Below are 6,687 nucleotides of genomic sequence, written 5' to 3' on the forward strand. Positions count from 1 at the left end.
GGCTATATCGCGCGTGCGCAGATCTCTGCAACAAAACTCAATGGGAACTTTCCCATTTCACCCTCATCAATGTGTGAACAATGAAACTGAACATGGGGTTAGGGTGGAGGGAGGGTGGGGAGGGGTGGAGGGAATCTATAACCTAGAAAGCCGGGAGCTGATCCCATTTAGATGTTCAAATTGCCGTCTCTCCCTGCAGGGTGTTTGTTATTATTGAGACCCTCCTCTCAAAACAATCCGACAGAAACATGGGAGGAAGGAGGGAGTCGGTGTGTTTGCTGGGACCTTGTAGAATTCATTTCAGTCAGCAAAGGTTTGTCTAACCGGAGTGAAACCCGCGGTCAATGTGAGTAATACCGAATGGTGATCTTCATCGTTTCATTCTAAACAAGAGAGACACGGAGCTGCCGCGATTATACCGGACACACAAACAGAGTGACAATAGAGCCCGTCCCCGAGTTTCAGCTCCTGGTTGTTAAATGTCCTCATGTACACAGTCTTTGCTGTGAATTTTCAGGGTTCAGTTGCCGATGTCTACTTCTGTATCCCTGAAACACTCGGAGCCAGGAGATCCTCACACTCCATTTTGAAAGATTTATGGACAGGAATTTTTCCAAACTTTGGCTGAGTCGATCATAACCTGCTGATCAAGTATAGTATTATTCAAACAATTAATGGGACATTCTGTTCACTACTTGGGTCTTGAACTCGGTTTGAGCAGATCAACAAGTGAAAGCTTCAGCATTTTTCTAGATATAACAGACAGAGCTGGATAGAGGGACTCAGGGTTAATCCTGCACACACAGGGCAGTTTGAGTGACAGTCACACAGGGACGGGAACACCTCTCGATTCCGTTGCCTACTCACCCAACAAGGACAGTTCGGGACTGACTAAACATCCAACTCACTATAATTCAGTACTGGAGAAAGACAGAGGCTTGTCCACTCCATCTTTCCTTACTGTATCTGGTACATTATGTGAGGGAAAGTGTTCCAGTACCTCTCACTCTCAGACAACAACTGACATGTATTCAGACAGTCAGTGTTAGTCTTTCACTAACCATGAGTAGGCGCCACTCCAAGAACCTGTAAATCCAATATCCCGAAGCAGCTGTTCTACTCAGAACTTGGTCATGGTAGGAGAACCCCAGGAGGACAGTGGAAACACTTTAGAGATGTCCTCAAATCATCCCTCATTTGGGAAGACATTGTACTCTTCAGGGATATTTGTCAGGAACATGCAAAGGCGAACTCGAGGCAGCGAAGGCAGCGAAGGAAGCACCCACACCTCCGATGCAGTCATTTACCTGACCCTTCCAGCACCACCTGTCCCTGATGTGACAGAGTCTGCAGATCATGAATTGGACTTATCAGCCATTTCAGAACCCATCAAACTGGAGTGGAAAAAAGTCATCCTTGATCGCTAGGGACTGTCTGAGATGGAAGAGAATAAATAGGCCAATATAATGATCAGCAATAATAATGAACTGGATAGGGAGGGGATCGAGAGCAGGGCGATAGAATAGGGAGGGGAAGTGGCCTGTGACGTTTATATAATGTAACACATTGACAGAGATCCTGTTCTATTTGGGTAAAGACTTATTCAAGATAGAAAAATGTAAACTGGTCTCTCGCTGACATATTGTACGAGAGACAACCTCTCTATTATTTCCAAACTCAAAACAGGGCCAGATTATAAACAAATACTGTATTTCTCACTGAACCACTTTTACCTGTTGGACTCTCTGCAGATTCGCAGGACAAGGCCATTCAGATATATTTTCAGTCACTAAGAGATTCATTCTGATGACATTAAGCAGAGACTATCAGATGTTTAACTTTCATCCCTCAAACACTCGGATTCACTTTTACACTTCGACGAGATCCGTGTGGACAGTTTAGGAGCTGCCCCCTCACCCCTTCCTCCACTTTATTCCGACCATCTTCCAGTCTCAGTGTCACACACGTTACCATTAATTTGCTTTTGATCAATATAATTCAAAGGTTGTTTGCAGCGACAATCATTGAAATAATGATGACAGTGATTTGTAATAAACATCCCATATCCATCCTATCACCATGATTACAACCAGGCAGAGCCATGGGAAGGAAAAATCTCGTAATAAAGACTATTATTTTTGATATCAGTGCTGAGTTAATAAAGGACAACCAGTACGGATTTGCTCAGGGCAAATCATGTGCGACGAACATGATTGAATTCTTGTGGTTGAAGTTACTGAAGGTAGTACAGTAATTATTGGATATTTGCTCTTCCAAAGGCATTCAATCAAGTAGTGCATAACAGACTTACATGGAGAATAGAAATGCATGTTAAAATTGACACTGGTATCCTGAGATGGTAGTTGGTTCAAGGATAGGAGGCAATTCTGTGACCTTGTCTTAATTACACCTTCTCCTTTGTTATCTCTTGCCCACTCCCGCTTTACTTGCTTATAACCTTTTACAATTCTAATATTTGCTCGTTTTGAAGTAGGGTCACTGACCTGAAACGTTAATTCTGCTTCTCTCTCCACAGATGCTGCCAGACCTGCTGAGTATTTCCAGTATTTCTTGTTTTTATTTCAGATTTCCAGCATCCGCAGTATTTTGCTTTTATTTCAGAGTTCAGTAGTGAACTGATCCTTTCTGCTGACTGGGCAGAACTATGCAGTGGGGTGACGCAGAAAACTGTACAAAGAACATTACTTCAATAGGGCCCACAATGTTGAAGTTTGAGGAGGACAAAATACACAGTAATGTATGCAAATAGTAAAGAGCTGTAAGTTTCAGGTAGATGTTACCTGAACAGAGGTGAGACAGAGAATACCCAACCCGTCTCACCTTTAGATTCCTGACCAAGATAGACCGACAAGGTACAAACTCAGGTTCTGTGACCAAGTCAGAGAGTTAATTCGGCTTAACTAAGATGTACAAAGTTAATACTTAACAATGGTAATAGATATTCAGTAACACACAACACCCGTTCTTGTTTCTGTGCTTGCTGCCGCACGGACTTCTCTCCTTCTTCATCCCTTGCTGTGTTTTTTTGACTATATTCTATCTTCTCCTTTTAAGTACCAACGATCTTCTGTTGACCCCTCTCTAAGTGTGCTGACGATGTCCTGTAACACCCTTTCTTTTATCCTTCTTGTGGTGCAAGGATGTTACCATATTAGTTTTGAATTGTTCCAAGTGTCCTAATTGGTGCAGGTTGACATCACTGTTTGACACTAGTTAGTTAATGGTTGAATCTACACACATTACAGATGTTTCCCGATTCCTTCTATTTTAGCAAGGATACAAAAGGTTACATTCTTGCTGATCCCAGACATTTTTTCTTTAATTCTGCCTTTATCCCATCTCTCTCCATGCAAGGAGTGCTGGTGACTCTCCCATTGTTCTCACAAAAAGGTTTAAACAAAGTATAGCCTTGAAAACACATTTCATAATAAAGCAAGCAACAGATCAAACAGACTTCAATATATTGATGTACAAAGCATATCATTAATCCTATTATTTTAGCTGTCCTTATTTGTCACAAATGTAAAATATGTCACGGTCCATCGCGCCCACATTGTGGATTCTCCTCCAGCTACATGACTTGCCTTTTGTTTTCCCTATGGCTACGTGCATCTTCCACACTGACACATCTCTCAACATGACATTTTAACATAGTTCAGAGAAGATGACCGTCATGCTTCACAATCCAACCTTAACATTGCAGTTCTTGCATAAATGTAAGCCATGAAAATACTCTAAACTTTACTCAGCGGTGAGCAGTGTTCAGGTGATACAGAAAATCTGGTGCGTTGAGCAGAGACAATCAGTTAATCTATCAAATTCTCTTGATGTTATGCTCCTATCTATACTACTTACAACACAACTATTCTTTTGTTATTGAAAAGCTTGGATAGATGGCTCTGGATTGTGTTATCTAAGTAGGTGGTTGTTCTCCTCACAGCAATGTGGATTGAGGGGAGATCTGATGCAGGTGTAGGTAAGTTAGACAAGGATAACCCGTTCCCATTAGTTGATGGTACAAGGACTAGGAGACACAGATTGATGGTTTTGGGAAAGAGATGCAGGGAAATTTGAGGAAGCACTTTTTGCTTTACCTGCTACATTGCAACTGCAATGTCTGTCCACAAGTGCGGTGGAAGCAGAGACAATCAATGATTTCAATAGGAAATTGGAGAAACACTTGAAGGAAACAAACTTGCTCCAGGGTGACGCCAATCAAGCGGGAGAATGAATCTGATTGGATGATAAGAATATTTTATCAATTTCAATTCTGTCAAAGCTTTGACATTTTTTTCGTTTGTAAAATACTGCAACATAAAGTAAACCAGCAATTTAAGGTTGCGATGGCCGGGAATCGAACCCAGGTCAACTGCTTGGAAGGCAGCTATGCTCACCACTATACCACCATCGCTTACTGTACTATGTTGGTCCAGCGTTTTGATTAATAGAATGCTGTACAATGGTTTCAACTTGCACCTGAGCAATACGATTATGTTCACAGAAACACAATACTGTGAATGCTGGAAATCTGAAATAAAATCAGAAAGTGCTGCAAATATTCTCATCAATGGTCACTCACCTGAAACGTTAACTCTGCTTCTCTCTCCACAGATGCTGCCAGACCTGCTGAGTATACCCAGCATTTCTTGTTTTTATTTCAGATTTCCAGCATCTGCAGTATTTTGCTTTTATTTTAGAGTTCAGTAGTGAACTGATCCTTTTTGCTTACTGGGCAGAACTATGCAGTGGAGTGACGCAGAAAACTGTACGAAGAACAATGTTTTTAACGGGCCCACAATTTCGAAGTTTAAGGAGGACAAAATACAGAGTAATGTATGCATATAGTAAAGAGCTGTAAGTTTCAGGTAGATGTTACCTGAACAGAGGTGAGACAGAGAATACCCAACCCGTCTCACCTTTAGATTCCTGACCAAGATTGACCTGCAAGGTACAAACTCAGGTTCTGTGACCAAGTCAGCGAGTTTATTAGGCTTAACTAAGATGCACAAAGTTAATACTTAACAATGGTAATAGATATTCAGTAACACGCAACACCCATTCTTGTTTCTGTGCTTGCTGCCGCAAGGACTTCTCTCCTTCTTCATCCCTTGCTGTGTTTTCTTGACTGTATTCTATCTTCCCCTTTTCAGTTCCAACGATCTTCTGTTGACCCCTCTCTAAGTGTGCTGACGATGTCCTGTAACACCCTTTCTTTTATCCTTCTTGTGGTGCAAGGATGTTACCATATTAGTTTTGAATTGTTCCAAGTGTCCTAATTGGTCCAGGTTGACATCATTGTTTGACACTAGTTAGTTAATGGTTGAATCTACACACATTACAGATGTTTCCCGTCTCTTTCTATTTTAGCAAGGATCCTAAAGGTTACATTCTTGCTGATCCCAGACATTTTTTTCTTTAATTCTGCCTTTATCTCATCTCTCTCCATGCAAGGAGTGCTGGTGTCTCTCCCATCGTTCTCACAAAAAGGTTTAAACAAAGTATAGCCTTGAAAACACATTTCATAATAAAGCAAGCAACAGATCAAACAGACTTCAATATATTGATGTACAAAGCATATCATTAATCCTATTATTTTAGCTGTCCTTATTTGGCACAAACGTAAAATATGTCACGGTCCATCGCGCCCACATTGTGGATTCTCCTCCAGCTACATGACTTGCCTTTTTTTTCCCTATGGCTACGTGCATCTTCCACACTGACACATCTCTCAACATGACATTTTAACATAGTTCAGTGAAGATGACCGTCATGCTTCACAATCCAAACTTGACATTGCAATTCTTGCATAAATGTAAGCTATGAAAATGATCTAAACTTTACTCAGCGGTGAGCAGTGTTCAGGTGATACAGAAAATCTGGTGCGTTGGGCAGAGACAATCAGTTAATCTATCAAAGTCTCTTGATGTTATGCTCCTATCTATACTACTTACAACACAACTATTCTTTTGTTATTGAAAAGCTTGGATAGATGGCTCTGGATTGTGTTATCTAAGTAAGTGGTTGTTCTCCTTCCAGCAATGTGGATTGAGGGGAGATCTGATGCAGGTGTAGGTAAGTTAGACAGGGATAACCCGTTCCCATTAGTTGATGGTACAAGGACTAGGAGACACAGATTGATGGTTTTGGGAAAGAGATGCCGGGAAATGTGAGGAAGCACTTTTTGCTTTACCTGCTACATTGCAACTGCAATGTCTGTCCACAAGTGTGGTGGAAGCAGAGACAATCAATGATTTCAATAGGAAATTGGAGAAACACTTGAATGAAACAAACTTGCTCCAGGGCGACGTCGAACCAGCAGGAGAATGAATCTGATTGGATGATGAGAATATTTTATCAACTTCTATTCGGTAATGGCTTTGACATTTTTTTCCTTTGTAAAATACTGCAACATAAATTTGACCTGCGATTGGACATTGGGGTGACGAAGCACAACAGCTCCTTGCAGATCTCCACAATGTACAACAATAAAGCACCAAGCATACCGGCTCTTTTAAGATCCACTGACAGCCTCTCTGAAAGAATCAATTTACTGCAGTAATTTGAATACCAACTGCTAACATTTCAGCTGGAGGTAATTTCGAGATCTCTGACAAGAACATTCATGGATCGGTTCGATCATTGTGTCAATTTTTAATTCCCTGACTT

General features: G+C 41.2%; 1 non-coding gene across 1 annotated transcript; it reads right to left on the reverse strand.

Moving 5' to 3' along the window:
- Positions 1–4,360: 4,360 nt before the first annotated feature.
- On the reverse strand, positions 4,361–4,432 carry trnag-ucc (transfer RNA glycine (anticodon UCC)). The gene has a single exon. It is a non-coding gene; the product is annotated as a tRNA-Gly (tRNA).
- Between the last annotated feature and the right edge of the window lie 2,255 nt (positions 4,433–6,687).

The sequence above is a fragment of the Heterodontus francisci genome, chromosome 45, assembly GCF_036365525.1.
Source record: "Heterodontus francisci isolate sHetFra1 chromosome 45, sHetFra1.hap1, whole genome shotgun sequence".
Taxonomy (NCBI): domain Eukaryota; kingdom Metazoa; phylum Chordata; class Chondrichthyes; order Heterodontiformes; family Heterodontidae; genus Heterodontus; species Heterodontus francisci.